Here is an 18,631-nt window from a genome sequence, read left to right as displayed (position 1 = left end):
AGTTACTTCTTATTCGTGTAACCACTGTGTAGCTAACTGTTACTCAGTGTTGGCATTTTAATGCCATCAGTAGGAATCCTCAGGTATAGGAAATCTGCAGAACCATGAGCAAGCTGCAGTGTCAGTTTATAGGCAAGCTCATTCTAGCTAGACTGATGCTTGCTTTCCATTATTTGTAGAAGCAATTACGTTATTTCAGAGCTAAATCATTCTGTAACTCTACAAACAAGTTTTAAAATGTTATCTTAGTTTTAGTTAACCTGCAAAAAGGGTCTTAATTCAATAATAAGCCTGTATCTTTAGCATGGTCTGCTGGAGTAAACATGAGAATGGCTGCAGATTTCTAGTCTGAGTTCCAATCCCAGCTCTACCACTAATTGACAATGTGTCTCAGTTTCTCCAGTATTAATATGTGTGATGTTCCCCTGGTGTTATCTGGACCGGCAATCTGCCAGGTCACTCTAATCCTCAACTCTGGGAGCCAGCCTTACCCTGCTCTGCTGTGAGAACCCCCACTCCCGGGATGTTCATGAACAGCTTCTGGTATGTCAGCTGCTCCCAGCTACATTAGTGGGCACTTTTGGCCAGCTGCTGTGTGGACTGTGTAAACTGAATGACACTAGTCAATATCTCCGGTCCCAGATACAACCATAGGAACCTCCATCTTGCAGTGTACAATTATGCCTGCTGGATGCTGCAAGCTTATATGAATTCGTCAATTTAACAAAGACATTGATATGCACCAGGCTTGTTATCCCAAGGAGAGTCTCTGACACGCTTCAAACCAAATGCACTGCTTCAGGTAGAATAAACAAACAGATTTATTAACTATAAAGCTAGATTTTAAGTGATTATAGGTCAACACATAACAAGTCAGATTTGGTCAAATGAAATAGAAGTAAAACACATTCTAAGCTGATCTTAACACTTTCAGTACTCTTTCAAACTTATATGCTTCTCACCACAGGCTGGCTGGTTGCCTTTCAGCCAGGCTCTCCCCTTTTATCAGCACTTCAGTCGCTTGGTGGTGATGTCTGTAGATGGAGGTGGAAGAGAGAGGAAGAGCAGGACAAACATCTCTCCCTTTTATCATGTTCTTCCTTCCCTCTTGGCTTTGCCCCCACCCTTTCAGAGTCAGGTGAGCATTACCTCATCGTAGTCCCTGGCTGACCAAGGGAATGGGGGTGACTCACTGGAGAGTCCAACAGATCCTTTGTTGCTGCCTAGGCCAGTGTCCTTTGTTCCTGTGAGGCTGGGCTAGATTTGTCCCATACATGCCCTGATGAGGTGTGAACTGCCCCTCCATTCCTGGAGAGTTTTGGCTGGGCTTGTTTTAAGCCACGAAGACACATTTTCAGCCTCATAACTATATATATGAAATTACAACCTATAACATTACTGTAACAACAATTACTATAATAACAATGCTCAGTGCATCGTGAGCCTTCCAAAGACACCCAACATGACAAACGTTACATTGGATACCACACAATCATTTTATAAGGATGAACATGGGGGTGTAGGGTGTTCCCCCGAGGTACAGAGCGTTACAATGTGGTGATATGAGTACTTACCTCCCAACTGGCATTTCACAGGAGTGTTCCAAAAATGCAGTAATTATGGTTGTTAATGACCTTTGACACTTGTCACGAAGTGTGGGGAAGTCAGGGCCCTGCACCCCTCTTCCTGAGATTCGCTGTGACTCTCAGTCAGCCAGTAAAACAGAAGGTTTATTGGACAATATGAACACAGTCTACATCAGAGCTTGTAGGTACAACCAGGACCCCTCAATCAAGTCCTTCTGGGGGTTCAGGGAGCTTAGACCCCAGCCTGGTGTTCCCTGCATTGCACCACCCAGCCCAAAACTGAAACTCCCAAATCCCCCCAGCAGTTTTCTCCTTCTTCCCCTCTGCCCTTCCTTTCCTTTGTTCAGTCTCCCGGGCAGAAGGTGTCACTTCTCCCCACCCCGCTTCTGGCTCAGGTAGCTCAATGCCACTCCCAGGCAACATTCCCAGGTCAAATCTGCCCTGATCTCTGTTCCGTCACAACACTGTAAACACGTTAAGTGAAAAGAGTTATTGCCCTCGGAGCCAATCAATAAGTAAATATGGCACACCCATCTTTTACATTGCTTCATTGTAGCAGTTGTTTGGGTATCACAAAAATGCTTGTGCTAGACCAACTGCCAATTTTTTAAAATTTATGGGGCTTTGATAATTAACAAATAATAATAATTCACTCCAGTGTTTTCTAAAATATTGCCTAGCATCATGGACAAAGTCCCCAAATTGCATTTATAGCATACAGTCCAGTATTTTATACACAGTGGAAACTAAATGAGAACATTTTCATAGGCATTACAGTTAAGAGACATAAAACTCAAACAAGGCCATGGTAAAGATGAAAGAGAATTATTCTTTTATTTTCCTGCTTCCTGATTTACTGCCATATCTTATTCTCCTGGAGAAGTGCTAATTCCCATTCTGATATCTACCAGGTTCAGAGAAGAGCATACAGTAGAGAGGCAGGACCACTCATCCTGCTGCCCCTTGCTTAGAATCCCTTCTCCTCACTGGCTGTGGAGCCCTGGCCCCAAAGGACTAAAGAGTTTTCCCTCAAGCTTTCCCCATTCTGAAGCCCTCTCCCCATTTTCTCCAGATTCTGTTCCTTCCTGTTCCTATCAGTGAAGTATCCAGCCCAGCAATGCATTTTAATTAATAAGGCTAATAAAGCATTTCAGCTCACATCTGCATGTGAAATCCAACATAATCAACTGTTTGCATCTGATTGATATACCCAAAATATCATCACTTCTCTTGTAGCTGCATTCAAGGATTAATTTAATTGGGGTAAGAAAAGGAAGATAAAACATTGTATGGTTATTTTAGTGTTTGATTTGTGTGGCTGAGTAGCTAAAACGTCTATTTGTCTTCAGAGTGAATCTAAAAAGCCTGAAGAATATTTCCTCGTTAGTTGCTCTAAAGAACTACATCATAACTGCTGTGATAAGAGAGGTGCTTTTCAAATGATATGGTAGCTTGTGGTAAATCTAGGTCAATGAATAAACAAAACCAGTTTACTGTAGATTGTATTTCAGTATGCGTTAATTATCTGCTCTCTTTTTCTGAAGAAAGCCAACACGGCCTTGAGGATGGCCATCCAACTAATTAGACTGCACAATTTAAAATCATAGGACCCAATCCTGAGGGTAACCATTAAGATATGTTGGCCTCAGCATGACTATTCATATGAGAAAAGTGACATATATGTAAGTGTCTCCAGGACTGGATCCTGGTGAAGTAACTAAAATGAGAGTTAAAGCATTCTCCAACTTTAAGTCCTACAATAAAATAAATAAATAATTGAAATATCCTATCTCCTAGAAGTGACCTTGAAAGGTCATTGAGTCCAGCCCCCTGCCTTCACTAGCAGGATCAAGTACTGATTTTTGCCCCAGATCCCTAAGTGGCCCGCTCAAGGATTGAACTCACACCCCTGGGTTCAGCAGGCCAATGCTCAAACCACTGAGCTATCCCTCCCCCTTAAGGTAGCTTGCAATGGCAATTGAAAGATCTTTCCTTCTCTCTCTGCATTTTTCAAGGACTCCATTTTTTGATTGGAGTCAAGAGTTTGGTATTGCATTAAGAAAGTATTACAGTTATATATACTTTGGTTTGATGCTCATAGAGATGGCTTATACCCCAGAAGGATCATGTGAGCTTTTGGTGTAGCAGGGGAAAGTTAGCATGTCAGAGGAAAGGGAATATGACCGTAGCATTCCAATGTGACACCAATCTTCATGTATCAGAGGGGTAGCATTGTTAGTCTGAATCTGTAAAAAGCAACAGAGGTTTCTGTGGCACCTTTAAGACTAACAGAAGTATTGGAGCATAAGCTTTCGTGGGTGAATGCCTTGCGTCTGATGAAGTAGGCATTCACCCACGAATGCTTATGCTCCAATACTTCTGTTAGTCTTAAAGATGCCACAGGACCCTCTGTTGCTTTTTACCAATCTTCATGTACTTTTGGCTCCCTTGGAGTTGCTTGCAGCTAGCATAACTAAGAACAGCACTGAGGATGCTCTGGAAGCTGGGGGACCAGCCTTGAACTCCGCTTCAGAGGAGGGCAACAATGATCTGCCTACTGGGTGCAATTTTGGTGGGACACCAGGATCAGGTCCCTGTTTATTTGAATCACAGTGTAAGCAAAGACTTTTTGGACTAAAGTTTGGGGCTTAAATTTGTCTAACACATTTTTTCGTTCTTGAAGATTAATTACTTCACAAGATTTGGAAGAAACCAAAGCACAATTCTCATCAGAAGTTAAGGTAAATACTGATTAAATTGCAATTTATCCATGTGCAGCTCCTAGTAAAGGCTGGGTCAGGTGGAAGCACTTATTCTAGATGTGTTCCTGGCATGTTATCTCATGTGTCTTTTTCAATGGGGGTTAGAACTAAACTTACATGAGAAAATTTCCTAACGCCACGAAAAGTATCCTTTTCTCTTCTTGATCTTTGTTTAGTGTGTTGTGGTGAGACATATTACTATCTAGGCATTTATACCATCACCATGTCTGAGCCCTTAGCCCCAGATCTAGCCCCTCCTCCACGTGGACAGGGGCTCCTCAGGCAGCAAAACCAGTGTGGAAGGAGGGACAGGATCCCAGGAGGCTGAATAGTAGGTGCACAGCTCCATGGGGAGGCAGTAAGATTATGGGGAGATTTACCACTGAGATTATGAAGGCTGTGCCACTGCATGAATCTTCTCAAGCATCTTATGCCATGGACTGCATATGCCACTGTAGTCACTGGACTACAGTAACCTACATATGAGACTTTGAGTCCTTGTGTGTGTGTGGGGGGGGAGGATTTCCCGCTCCTGCCTACCTCATTTACCTGTCCAGTGCCCAGCCTATCCTGACTCTGAGGATAAAAGTTGCCCTTCAGAAGCATTCTCCCTCCAGCCACTCTCTAGTAAGAAAAGATGAACGTGGAGCAAAGTACAGCGTGAGGAGGCTAAGAAGTGAATTGCTATTTAGTGCACAAAGATTCTGGGAACAGCTACATTCCAAAGTTGAAAAGGTTGCAGTATATTCAGATACTAAATGGTACATGCACGTTTTCATAATTTTTCAATAGAATAGGGGTACTCTACTGCACTCTCACACTTACAAAGTGCTTTACAGACATGAATTCATAATGGTCACATTACTCCTTTTTTGTAAATTCAAAGTGCAGATTTGGATTAACAACCTCTATAATAAGTAAACATACTTATGTAATATTTATGTAAACTTAATGTAACCTACACTGCCTCAACTCTATTGTATTTTCTTATATTGTATATCAGCCTCTCCTCGTAAGTCATGTGTCCCAGCCACCTAATCATTTTCATTGCCCTCCACTGGACTCTTTCCAATTTGTCCACATCCCTTCTGTAGTGGGGGGACCAAAACTGGATGCAATACTCCAGATGTGGCCTCACCAGTGCCGAATAGAGGGGAATAATCACTTCCCTCAATCTGCTGGCAATGCTCCTACTAATGCAGCCCAATATGCCATTAGCCTTCTTGACAATGAGGGCACACTGCTGACTCACATCCAGCTTCTCATCCACTGTAATTCCCAGGTCCTTTTCTGCAGAACTGCTTCTTAGCCAGTCGGTCCCCAATCTGTAACAGTGCATGGGATTCTTCCATCCTAAGTGAAGGACTCTGCACTTGTCTTTGTTGAACCTCATCAGATTTCTTTTGGCCCAATCCTCCAATTTGTCTAGGTCACTCTGGACCGTATCCCTACCCTCCAGCGTATCTACCTCTCCCCCCCAGGTTAGTGTCATCTGTGAACTTGCTAAGGGTGCAATTAATCCCATCATCCAGATCAGTAAAAAGAACCGGAGTACTTGTGGCACCTTAGAGACTAACAAATTTATTTAAGCATAAGCTTTCGTGGGCTACAGCCCACTTCTTTGGATGCATAGAATGGAACATATATTGAGGAGATATATATACACATACAGAGAGCATGAAAAGGTGGGAGTTGTCTTACCAACTCTGAGAGGCCAATTAAGTAAGAGAAAAAAAAACTGGCCCGGCCCGCCAGGGGCTTTCCCTAAACAAGCAGTGTCCCAAGTTTGAGAAACACTGATCTGGATTCAGAGTAGCAGCCGTGTTAGTCTGTATCTGCAAAAAGAACAGGAGTACTTGTGGCACCTTAGAGACTGCTGAACTGGTCAATTATAGATTCCTCTTGCATAGAAGAATCCTCGGATGACACAGGGCTTCTGTAATAGCTCCTATGCCATCCCCTTCTTAGTGTATGGCTTAAGGGAGGAAGTGGGTGGAGAAGTGCTCCTGTTCAGAACCAATCCCTAGCTGCCTGAATGGCCCCTGTGGGCTGCTGGCAAACAATGTTAAATAGAGAAAACTTCAGGCTATTGTCTTAAATTCAGGGGACCAGGCTGGTGCCTAATGATCTCATAAAGGTAGCTCAAAGTTATCTTTGCCCTTCCACTTGAGCTGATCACAACTTGACCAATGCAGAGACTCTGGGCCTTAGGTAACACAGTGACAGGTGCCTTAGAAATACCTATAATAGATAAAATAAGTATGCTAGTTTATCAATTTGTAATATAAGCTGCCTGGGAAAATCCTAGAGTAGCTGGAAATAAACAAATCCCTCTTCCACTAAGCAAAAGGGTGAACCTGCAAACCGTCTTATATTTCAGAATGATTCTAGACATGTGCCTGAAAAGATAATGTGCTGTGGGGATTCAACGTACTCAGCCAATATCAAATCACCTTTCAGCGTACTGTATTTGAATCACAAGAAGCAGGAGTTGAATTGGGGGTGTCAAGGAGTAGTACCATTTCAAAATCAAGCCCGAATGAGACACAGCACACAGCAGGTTGCCCATATGTTCACACCATGCTCATGCATACGCTGCTGCCTCTGGGTGGAGCCTGGATGCCCTCCAGAGTTCCACTAGACTCCTCAGGCTTAGTTTCCTCTCCCTGGCGCTTACATGCCCACCAGGGCTCTGCTGGTCTCCTTGGGCGTGGCTCCCCGTCAATGGAGTTCAGAAGCCCAGCTGATGTGATGTCACTCTATGATGGAATACACCCCTATTGTAATAATCTTTGTAGAAAATATGCCTTGTAAGGTATCATTTGAAAACTAAAAACTCATTGGTCAACAATATCATGGTGAAATGTACGTAAACAACATTATATGTGAAGTTGTGAACATAAGCTGAAATGATGACTGAAGTGTGTTTACTATGCAGGTCTGGGGAGTGGCTAAACCTATTTCTCCAAGACAAAGGATAAGTTCAACCACCATTCCAGGGGACATGCGTCCGTGCTGATAACAATCCAAAGCAGTGCAGACCGATGCATGTTCATTTTCATCATCTGAGTCAGATGCGACCAGTGGAAGGCTGATTTTCTTTTTTTGGTGGTTCGGGTTGTGTAGTTTCCGCATCAGAGGTTTGCGCTTTTAAGACTTCTGAAAGCTCCACCCCTTGTCCCTCTAGGGTGACCAGATGAGGGGAAGAAAATATCGGGACACATGCGGGGGAGGAGGGGGGCAGTGCTGCCGGCGGATATCGGGACAACTTGCGTCTCGGGACGCAGGACAGACACCAAAATATCGGTCTGGTCACCCTATGTCCCTCTCAGATTTTGGAATGCACTTCAGATTCTTAAACCTTGGGTCAAGTGCTGTGGCTATCTTTAGAAATCTCACATTGGTACCTTCTTTGCGTTTTGTCAAATCTGCAGTGAAAGTGTTCTTAAAATGAACAACATGTGCTGGGTCATCATCCGAGACTGCTATAACATGAAATATATGCAGAATGTGGGTAAAACAGAGCAGGGGACATATAATTCTCCCTCAAGGAGTTCAGTCACAAATTTAATTAACACATTTTTTTAATGAGCATCATCAGCATGGAAGCATGTCCTCTGGAATGAAGGGCCTATGAATCTTTAGCATGTAAATACCTTGCAGTGCTGGCTATAAAAGTGCCATGCAAATGCCTGTTCTCACTTTCTGGTGACATTGTAAATAAGAAGGGGGCAGCATTATCTGCTGTAAATGTAAACAAACTTGTTTGTCTTAGCGATTGGCTGAACAAGAAGTAGGACTGAGTGGACTTGTAGGCGATAAAGTTTTACATTGTTTTGTTTCTGAGTGCAGTTATATAACAAAAAAATTACATTTGTAAGTTGCACTTTCATGACAAAGATTGCACAGTACTTGTATGAGGTTAATTGAAAAATACTGTTTATTTTGTTTATCATTTTTACAGTGCAATATTTGTAATAAAAAATAATATGCACTTTGATTTCAATTACAACACAGAATAAGATATATATGAAAATGTAGAAAAATATCCAAAGTATTTAATAAATTTCATACATTTCATAAATTTCAGTTGGTATTCTATTGTTTAACAGTGTGATTAAAATTGTGATTAATCGCGCTTAATTTTTTTAGTTAATCACGTGAATTAACTGCGATTTATCAACAGCCATATTTTAGTATGAAGCGGTGATAGGATTAATTTTAAAAAATCATAAGAAACCCATTTTCAACTGTTTAAAAATCATTAAGTGGAGGTTAAATTTGAGGCATTACATATTAAATTTCATAATGAATAATTTAGTATCTCATTTAACTGAGATTTGAAAATATTTCAATATTTCAGAAAAAATAGGTAATAAAATTTGAAGCACTAGCTGGATCTTTTGCTGGTTCTTATAGTACTGTTTCTGTTAATTGGAATTTCTGGGGAAAGCCATAACTTTGAGAATCTAATGGCTTAACTGTCATTGTCTTCAATAATTCTGTCCTTTCCTCACTGTCTAATTTGTTTAACTGTTTTTGTTTAAGAAAGCTAGTCTCCAAACCAGTTCAGTATAGTTTTGATTTTTTCCTTCCCTTCTCAGATAATGGGTCTCATCAGAAATCCACAGAAGTCAAGAGAAGTCTTTCCATTGATGGCTTTGAATCAGACCCAACACTTTCTTTACCACAATTTCTGTGGCAGAACTCAGATTCTGCTGTAATTTGCTTTGACCAAGATGACTTATTTTTACAAAACTAATATTCTGAGGATGTAATTCTTAACTTTTGAAATAAATGCTTAATCAAAATGCTGTTATTCTAAAATAAATAATGATAGAACTAGAATTCAGTTGAATTTTAGATTTATATCTGCCTTGATGATGATCAAGCCACAGGACAGTGGGCCGGGCTAGTAGCATATTATAGGTAAGAACATTTGCCCCCCTTCCCAAGAACTGGGTCTCAGATATCTAGTATCATTTTAGTTCATTCTATTTCACAGTCTCCTTTAGTGGCTTTATATAGATATTGAACAGGATAGGAAGTGGACAGATGAGGTGAGGGCTCTGGAGGCGTAGGCGTATGTCTCCATTATGACTCTCTGGTGTGGCCTGACAGAAATGGATGAAACCATCTCAGGGCAGTTCTGTTAACTCCTGTCACATTTCTGATACCAGACAAGAGAAGTCCATAGTCAATGTACTGTGCATGTTTTTTCCCTGCTTGCAGGAATAAGAAAATGGACCTAGTATCTGAGAGCCTATATTGTTAATATTGTTCTACTGATCAGTGCAGCACCAAACATAGGTTAGGAAAACAAACATAACATATTAAAAATGTCCTTCTAACAGTTAAACTCTTCAAGATTTCTCCCCAACTAAACGTTCCTGTGTTTCATGTATAGTAGAGCCTACAGTGTTCTCACAAGGCAGATACATCTATTAATCCTTGAGGAAAGGTAATAAGAACAGAACATCTTACCCAACATAAATATTAGTTGTAAAAATAGCTATTCACTATAAAGGTATGTGGAATGATCTAACAACATAGAAACAACTGTATAAGATAAAATGGAATGTCTAGCACTGTAATGCCAGTTCTATTCAGCTTTTTGAGAGAGTCAGCAGGACTGTCACTTTAACTCTAAAGTGAACCCCAAGCTAATTCAGTTCCTTCAATAATGTATCTAGCATTGAAAAGGTAAAATAATAGAATATGCCTGCATATATTAGCGGGTCATATCTTTGAAGAGACCTGATAGAGGACAGAAGCAAAATTCAAAGCAGAGGGACCACAAACTGTAAAGCTACCTTAAACCAAATTTAAAAGTCTTTTGTTGAATTATCATCACAGCTTGTTTGGGGGGTTTCCCTATTGATTCTTTGTCAACAGATGGCTCCCCAAATCATAGTCTTAAAATACATATCAATTTTCATCCATGGTTTGGCAGGTATAAAAATAAAAAATTGAATGTCTCCCTGAGTAAAAGATTTTTCTAAGTATTCAGTTTCTTCTCCCATACCTGCATAGCAGAGATTATATCCAGAAAAAAAGACCTTGCTATTTCTGAAAAGAATGTGCAGTTGAAGTCAAACAGCTCATATGGATGGTAATGATCTCTGGAAGTCTGAAAGCTTATTTATTACTGCTAATTACACTGAGCTGAAAGCTATCTTGATTGATACAGGAATGTCTTTTTCATCTGCCCCAGGGCACTGAGAAGCAATCTCTAGTTATAGATAATTCCCAATGTGACAATATTCCAAGAATGAATTTGGCTCTCAAAATCTTCCAGCACTTGTCTCACACAGTAGCATTTTAGACAAGATTTCTAGTAGAAAAACCTCTTGTTCCAAAGTTGGTTCATTCAATTCTTTGTACTGGGGCCATCTATTCTTCTTTCTTTAATTTCTGTTCATCTTTTCAAGTAATTAAACTGAGATTCATTTATCTTCTCTAGTGGTGGAGGAATGGTTGACATTTTGTTGTTTGGGTAAGTTATTAGATCAAGTATTTCTCTGACAGTCCCCTTGGAGTTCAAGGTTAAGGGAGTGAATTGTACTATGTTGAACACAGCAGATGTAACAGGGTATTTTAAATACAGAAAAAATCATTTTTTTCAAGGCTGTTCTTCCTCAAAATCATCTTTACTGGAGTAGCTAAATAATAAGTCTTGGCATTTAAGCGTCATAGAACTTAATTTCCAAATGCTTTACAGGAATATTAATGAATTTATCCTCACAGCACTCCCATGAGTTGCGTATCAAGTATTATCTCCATTTCACCTACTTAAGCCATCAGTGTCAGAGCTGTGATTAGAACTCTTGACTCCCAGTCCCACGTTCATTCCTCAAGCAAAGCAAACCACATGCCTCTCTGTATTTAGGTAGCCCTTACAACAGGGACAAAAAATCTAATGGGTAGATAGGGCAGCAAATGCCAACTGGATTGTCATCAGCAGTGTAAACAAAAAAGGCTGTAGCTCTAAGGGAGCAAAATACTGCAACTGTTTTACCAAATCTGTCCATCTCTGCCATGCCTGGAAGCTCATTTTTTGCCAATCCTGCCTCCTTGCTGGTCATTTTAGCTGCATCTACTCCTGGTTGGTCCAGACACAAACTTTTCACCCCTCCACTTCATAAAAGCATCCCATTAGTTCATTAGTCCATTAAGCCCTAATCCTTAAATCTACACCCGTCATAAAGATGACCAGCTCAGATCTTCAGCAGATGTAAATCGGAATAGCTCCATTGATTCAATGATGTCACCTTTACAGTTTCCTCTTAAGCGCAGTTTGGGTGATTCCTTTAAATGTAATACTTCATAATCTTGGTTAGTATAATAATAATAAGAATAATAATAACAACAACAATAATTAAAAGAAAAACATTAATTCAGATTGACATAATTCACACATCATTCATCTTTGTTTACATATTATGTGACATCATATACCTTTGTAATGCATATTTTAGTTATGATTTAGCTTGCAAAGAACTCTTCTATCAGCACTGAATTTTTCCCACCATCCATGTAATAATGTATTATAAGTGTGAGCAAACTAAATGCATGAAGGCATGTAAACCCATAACAACCCTCTCACCAGACTGTTCTGGCTTTAAGCAATATTGGCACTAATCACTATTTAATATCTGTTCAGATCAGTATTTTATCAGGAATTTTTGTGTGTGTGGCTTTCCTAGAAGTGATATTGTATCAGGCCACGAAGGAACTATAGAAAGGCGACTTCCTCATTACCTAGAACAAACTGTCCTTGCTGTATTAATGTGACCACCAGAGCTTGACGGCTATATTTCACTAGAACAATAGAATTATCAACCACAAAAGTAAGACTCATGGCAGCTGGAGACAGAGCTTTCTTGGAAGCTGGCCCATGACGGTGGAACTCACTGCCAGATCATCTTAGAATCACCACAAATCTCAATATCTTCAATACAAAAATGTAAACCACATTGCTTTGACCTAGCTTTCCTCAAATAACCATTTGCTCAAAAAAAAAAAGGTAAGGCATTTTTATGTTACAGTTCTGTATAAAAACCCAGACAAACAGTGCACACTAAAAAGGGGGATAAAGAGGACTGTTATATTGAACAGTCTCCCAAAAGCAAGATACACATTTTTTCCATCATCAGATTACTGTCAGGTCTATCATATTAATTTTCAAATGCCTGCCATGATAAGTGAGGATAAAGTACCAGCTGCTTTTCCTTTGTAAGAAAACTATAGCTTTGTTAGGCATTGAAGCTGAAAGGTGAACTTAACTTTCTCCTGTATCACAACTGTGACAGCAACAGCTGTCTGAATGCCCTTAAAGCACATGTTTTTTTCAGAGATCAGCCGAATTTCAGGTGCATTTTTATGCACAGAAACATTGATTTTGCACCACCTTATGCTGAGAAGCCAAACAATACAAGCTAAACCCAGCAGCATTGTTTTAAGTTTGACTCATAAAAAAAACCCACTGGTATCATTCAGAAAGCTAGATTTTGTAGGAAAATGAAGTGATCTGCCCCTCTGGAGTCACGTTAGCTCTCTTTTACTCTTGCTTGCACACACATACACACCCTTTATCATATTGGTTACTTCAATTTAAATATGTATACACTGGCATACAAAAGAAAATAATTATTTATATTACAATAGCTCGGAGCTCCCAGCTGAGAACGTACACTGTCTAGCATAATAGGGGTCCCAAACATGTAGCAAGGTAGTTCCTGGCCTGAAGAGCTAACTGTCTAAGGGGAAGATTTTCAAAGGCCCAAAGGAGAGACAGACGTCCAGTTCCCGTTTGTAAATTCCCCCCTGAAGAGGTGAGGCAGAGAAAGGAAGCACCATCATCATCACCATTTTACATATGGGTACCTGAGGCATGGAGAGATTAAATGATATGCCCAAGGTCACATATGAAGTTTGTGGCAGAACCAGGAACTAAACCCAGATCTTCCGAGGTTCAGTCCACCGCCTTACCCACAAGACCATCCTGACTTATTTTTGTTCAAAAAGTTGATATCTACTCATTATTAGTGAAAGTAGATGTTTTAAACAGAAATTGTCATCAGATTGCTAAATGTAAGGTTTAACGCTAAGCATGCAAGTGGTCCCAATTATGTCAGTGGGACAACTCATGCTGAAAGTTAAAAGATGTGTAGCACTTTGCTGAATTGTGGCCTAAGAAATTAGTTTAAAAAAAAAAAAAAAAGGAGTAGCACTGGCACATAAACCAGACGATACAGTAAATTCAAAGAAAGGTTTTGCAAAGCCAAGTCTAAGCAAAATGATAAAGAATATTTCCTCAGCAAATCTCTACCTCCTCCCTACATACATGCATAGAGTAACTGGAGAAAAACATTTTAAAAATCAGATGGTGAGAGAAAAAATCCTACCCATAGGTAATTAAAAAGTGTGGAGAAAAAGCAAATTTTTTGGCTTTAAACCAGAAGTTTAATTTTCCAACTACATAGTTTGCTTCAAAGCGTGTTACTAATGACATAATCAATTCAGAATAAAAATAAACAAAAGCATGCAGTGTCTAGACTTGCTCCAAGCAGAATATTAACAAAAAGTACACTACGGACACAATCTAAAGGAATTACAGAAGATCCTATCGGCAGTGGCAAGATCAGAAAGAAAAAGTACCAATGGAAGCCAGCACAAGCTGTTGTCAGTCAAGTTCTACATATGCCAGTAGAAGAAAAATGGTGTTTTCTATCTAGCTCCTTTTGTCCTTCTATTTGTTGGATCTAAAGCATTACCCTTTGATCATGTCAGAAATCAGATTCTAACCCCTCCTTGAAGTGAAAGACTTCAGAGTTCAGAGGGAAAATGGAAAAGCAGACTGAAGACTAACATGAATGCAAGAGGTACTATTTAGATTCCAGTCATGATGGGAAACACTTACATGTTCACAGAAAAAGAAGATAATTGAGTCTTGGATCAAAATAACAGTTGTGGGCAGATGATGAGTAGGGTCAACACTTGCTATCAGTTTGAGTGAGGTTCAATATCTAGGATATCACTGAGTGAGCAACAGAAGGGGAACTCTTGTCGGAGCTATAAACTACTTCAGAGGTTCTCAAACTGGTGATGGGGGGGCACGGAATGTATTCTGGGTGGGCATTAGAAGCTTTAAGGGAAAAAAAATGTACTGTACACATTCACAGCTGGGTGGCTGAGAGCAGCGGCTGTTGGCCAGGCCTCCAGCTCTGAAGGCAGCACCGCCACCAGCAGCAGCAGAGAAATAAGGTTGGAAATACAATACCATGCCACCCTTACTTATGCACTGCTGCTGGTGGTGGTGCTGCCTTCAGAGCTGGGCACCTGGCCAGCAGCCGCCGCTCTCCACTCCACCTTCAGAGCTGGGTGCCCAGAGAACAGTGGCTGCCGGCCAGGCACCAGGAGATGGGGGGCTGGGGTATAAACTACTACAGACACAAAGAAGGGGGCGTGATCAAATATGTTTGAGAACCACTGAACTACAGAACAATAATGTTCAAACAATGCACATTTCAGGCAGCATGCTCAGCAATGAGATGAAAGCCTCAACATCCTTTGACAGTCAGCTCTACCAAACAGAGTCACTACTGATTAAGAAGCAAAATCAATGACATAATTCCTTTCTTCCCATTGGAAGGCAAACGTGGGTCACATTTGAGCTGCTTTATCTAGATTATGCGATCCCTCATGACTGTGGGTTTTGTAGGCACCTAAAGCCACCTCTAGTTTTATAGACAATTTCAGATCAGTACTCACACCTTAAAGGAAGGCAATTAGGTCTAGGTACACTGATTTTCAGTTTACCAACAATGGTCTTAGATCTGCATATACACCAGGGATGTTTCAATTCTGAACAGTATATTCAACAAATATTACTTTTATTCTTGTAATAATTTGACGTAGTGAGGTGTGGAGTTATTGGAATAATGGTGATGTGTAAAAATAGTTTAGTGTCTGGGTCCTACCTGGGATATAAACTGGTGATTAGAATTACCACACATCATTTATTCTCCATTTTTGGAATTAAGTTTTATGTTAAATGAAGTGAGATTTGAACTCCAACACTGGTTCAATTAAAAGCTTCTTGCTGGTTTGAAACCAGCCTCCTAGATAAAGATAAGCAGGATAAAGAGTCTTATTCAGCTGAAATACAGAACATACCACTAAGTGCAGTACTTTGCTCTCCTTGAGAACTCTACCTGCCAGTTTACAACGTTCTTTAAAAACAGATTCAACTATTTTGTAGTCTTCTTAAAGTGCTTTAAATGTCAGGCATTTCTTTGTCAACATCAGTTATCTACAAAGATTACCATAAAACCAAGAAATATGAACAGAGCTCTCTACATTCAGACATACTTTACAAGCATAGTGCTGGCTGAAGATCCAATAAAAAAACTCATCCATTTAAATATCTTAACAGAAATTATATTGCAAATATCTGATCCTGAGCTAGTATAAATTGGCATAGTTCCACTGAAGTCAATATAAATATGTGGAAGATTAGCTGAAGATCTTGCCAGAAATTTTCAGCTAGTTCCAGTCAGCAGCTATGTTTTTGGGCAATGCAAGAGTCAAAGTCCACTTTTTCACTTGGAACTACAGTGACCAGTATAAACCACTAGCAGCCAAGGATGGACTGTGGTGGAGTTTATTGGAATTTCCAAAGGGCACAATTGTTTTTCTTTTGTTGTGTGTCATATGCACCTCAAACTATATTTACAGAACAGAACACTATGGTTTCTTTACTAGTTTATTCTTCCTTAATTCTGTTAGGAAAAAACCCTGTATTTACATTAATTGTGCGGTTATGAAGCAAGCAACACATTAGAGTACTCAATAAATGACACTTATCACTCACATGATTTGGAAAGAGGATAAAATTTGGATAGTAAATTTTTTCCTTTTATGAATGTTTATCTAATTATTTCTCTATCACCACAATGCACCAAATATATTCCACTATCTAAACATTTTGTGCTTTCAAGTGTTATACCATTTCAATTAACCAAAACTGATTTATATGAAAGACAGGGACATATTTCCATAGGCAGATAAAAATCCCACGTGCCACTTGGCTGTATGCATGGCCTATGTGGGGAAACACTAGAAGCATTAACATATATAAACAGAAATCTCCCTTCAACTGGCACACTGCTGTTGAATTTTGTATGTACTCTTAGAAATAAAGCACAGGATTATTTAAAAGATTGAGCTGGGTCAAAGAAAAAGGTTTGTATAACATAAAATAAATCCATGCTTGTAATCTTAGAATTAAACCTCCTAAAACCTCAGGCCTTTCTGCTAAAATGCTAATCTTGGATGGCAAGTATAGATGATATACATGTAGAGATTAAATTATATAATTCTTATATGATTAATTCTTAACCAATTCACAAGGAGATAAGAATTACCATACCAGATCAGACCTATGTCCATCTAGCATCATGTTTCTGATGATAGCTGGTACCAGATGTTGCAGAGGAAGGTGCTAAAAACCCTGAAGACATGTATGGGATAACTTGTCTAGATGGCATGTTTCTTCCTCACCCCCTCAGTTAGAGGCTGCCTTATACCCTGAAACATGATCATTAATAACCTTATTTTTTTAAAAAATTATCCTTATTAGTGTGACTCTGGATCATTTTTATTTATGAGAAATACTTTATTTCTCCTGAAAAGGATATGTTGTACAAGTGGCCAGTCAGTACGTTATTACATCAGCAATAGGGAAAATAATGGGCCTAAGGCACATAAAGTTGCCAAAGGAACATGAACTATCTATTCAAGTTAACTATTTCGGATTTTGCAGCAAAAGTCCTCTTCAAAGAGGACTGACCATTTCAATAATCCATTTTAATTCCTTTTTTTATTTTTGGTATTTATTTGTTTCCTTCCTATCTCTCTCTTCTTTTTTACATCCATCAGAGACAGATTAGGGGTTTGTGGGGCTTGGACCAGAGCAAGTGGGGGGCCCCTCCTGTCCCCATCTGCCTGCAGTCCCCCCCCCAAACCCCTCTAATGCGCTCCTGCTGGGGAGTGGGGTTGGGTTGCGGGGGCTTGCCCACTCTCCGGCAGGAGTGCTGGGCAGGCAAAGCAGGTTAGGGCATGGGGGCACCCATTTTTCCAGGGGCCCCCTAATTGCCTGGGATCCCTGGGAACAGGCCCCATTGGAGCAGTGACTAATCCGCCACTGATGGTAAGCATTGTTTCCCCTACATAGCAAACAGCAGAACTGAGTTACTGTGTATTTTATAATAAAATAGAAACATTTTATAAAAATAAAAGGTGTGTTTAAAGTTCTTGTTTGCCTTCTTTCTCCATTTGGTGAAGTCCTCTATGGACTGTTTGGATGTGGAATAAAGCATAGAAAAACAATGTCAGGCTTTTCAGAACAGTTGTGCCTTTTCTTTGTTAACGTACTCTATTCAAAACCGCCATCATACATATCTATTATCCTTTTCAAAGGCTGCCATTGATTTTGATCCTTTCTCTGTAATATGTATCAATTATATCAACAAACTGGGAGGAATGCTAATAGTACTTGCAAGATCTGTTTGCAAAGTGAGCTTAAAAATTGATTTCTTCAGTTGAACCTGACATAACCACTGCCCCCACTCCAAAAAAAAACCGCACAGACCAACCAACCAACACTCCCTTTTCCCCATGTTAAAAGAATGTTAAGGTTGCAAAATCAAGTACTCAAAAGTTAGGAAATGCCTGAATTAAAGTTGCCCATGTAATGTTAATTCGGCCCCCCTGTGCATTATGATAGTCTTTGATTATAAAATCACATACTATTTTTTCAGAGGACCCCAAATCCTCTGGGATTTTTATGTTTCTATCTTTTCAGGTGTTAATTTTTGGGGTCCAATCATGTAGTGTGGGATTTTCAAAGACACAAATGGCAGTTATGTGCCTCACTCCCAGTAATTTTCAATGTTGTTTGTGCCTTTGAAAAGCTACCCTGTAATGCTCATTGTCTTTATCTAACTTTATGCAGAATATCCATTACACCACCTCTCTGTTCACATTTATACATGATATAAGTCAGAGTTTTGCACAACCTGAGTATTCAGTGCAGTCAGTGAATTAACAGAAGGCTAATTCCTTTTGAAAGTTAAATCATTAATTCTCAAGATTTTTCTTTATTTAAATCAATTTAATTATTTTATCAGCTGATGAGTGGTGTGATTTGAAACCATGATTGCAGCCTAGCTCCCTGGGGTCAGTAAATCATTACAACTGTAACATCAGGGATTTCCACAT

The 18,631-nt window shown here is 39.8% G+C and overlaps 1 protein-coding gene across 1 annotated transcript in view; it reads right to left on the bottom strand.

Moving 5' to 3' along the window:
* Positions 1–18,631, bottom strand: part of UNC13C (unc-13 homolog C) — a 402,369-nt gene that overhangs the window by 227,685 nt on the left and 156,053 nt on the right. The window lies entirely within an intron of this gene.

Source organism: Chrysemys picta, chromosome 10 (genome assembly GCF_011386835.1).
Source record: "Chrysemys picta bellii isolate R12L10 chromosome 10, ASM1138683v2, whole genome shotgun sequence".
NCBI classification, from domain to species: Eukaryota; Metazoa; Chordata; order Testudines; family Emydidae; genus Chrysemys; species Chrysemys picta.
Note: the sequence above shows the minus strand (reverse complement) of the source record. Positions and strands in the feature narration are given on the sequence as shown.